Below are 1304 nucleotides of genomic sequence, written 5' to 3'. Positions count from 1 at the left end.
AATAATAATAATAATAATAATAATAATAATAATAATAATAAGTGATCTCTGGGACTAGGAGGTGCTCAGCCAGTAGAGTGCTTCCTGTCGAAGCTCAAGGATTTAAGTTCAATTCCAGAATGCATGTAAAAACAGCTGGGCATGGTGGCCTGTGATTGCAATACCCATCCTGGGGAGATGGAGACAGGGCACTCTCTGGGTTTGCTGGCAAGCCAGGTTAGCCTACTTTACTAGGCAAGCTCCTGGCTAGTGAGAGACTCTGCCTCAAAGAAACAAGGTGGATGGTGCCTGAGGATCAATAGCTGAGGTTGTCCTCTGACTTATACACCATAAACAATACATATGACATGAAATGTGTGTGTTTGTGTGTGTGTGTGTGTGTGTGTGTGTGAATCAACTTTGAGTTTGCCAATCAACAGGTGAAGTTTGGGGATGGCCAAAAGGGACCAGAGTGTTCAAAAGTTGTACTAGGATTTTCACCTGCAGGGGTCATGATGAGGTTCCCCAAATCCCCACATTGCTCAGGGGCCCACTGTAGAGTAAAACCACCCTATGGTGTGACAAATTAAAGTATCCATCATGTCACAGATACCCATTTTCTGGCCTGTGGCTAGAGAGGCTGTAGTCTATACATTTAGCAAAAGACCCTGACTAAAACACACGGAGATAATCATACAATTCTCTTACTCGTGCTGGGCTTTAAAGCTCTAGACTGGCTCATTCTGCCATTTGCTATTCTCTTCCTGTTCTTTCCCCCTTCCTCACCCGAGGAAATCGTGGGTTCGTTCTCTCTACAGTATATTCGAGCTCTTTGATTGACTTTTCCCCAATTTTTTGCTATGATTGACTAATTTTGCTAGGATTTGAACATTTGAAGAGACACCCATCTCCATCAGTCTTTACAGACTTCTCATTCATTCTGCAGAAGACCCTCATTTTACAGAAGTCCCTCATCAGTCAGGCTGGCTAGAGATTCTGGGGGTCTCTTTGGTATTTCCTGAAGATATGTCTACACTTAACTGTGTGACATAGATTCACAATTAAAGGGGTTCGCTGAAGCTATGTGTAATGACTGACCCAATGCTCAGGAGGCTGAGGCACGATGGTAGCTACAAGTTTGAGGCCAGCCTGGGGATACACAGTGAGTTCCTAGGCTACATAGGGAGAACCTGTCCAAAGGGAAAAAAAAAAAAAAGGTCCCTTGGTTTTTAAGAAACTCGTGATCTCTTGCTCTCTCTGGTGTCTATTACTGGTATTGCATGACCTAGTCTGTGGTCTTAGACTAGACAGAAAACAGTGCCTTC

Source organism: Nannospalax galili, unplaced genomic scaffold, assembly GCF_000622305.1.
Source record: "Nannospalax galili isolate Female #2095 unplaced genomic scaffold, S.galili_v1.0 scaffold1877, whole genome shotgun sequence".
Lineage (NCBI taxonomy): Eukaryota > Metazoa > Chordata > Mammalia > Rodentia > Spalacidae > Nannospalax > Nannospalax galili.
The sequence above is the reverse complement of the archived record's forward strand: the minus strand, read 5'-3'. Positions refer to the sequence as shown.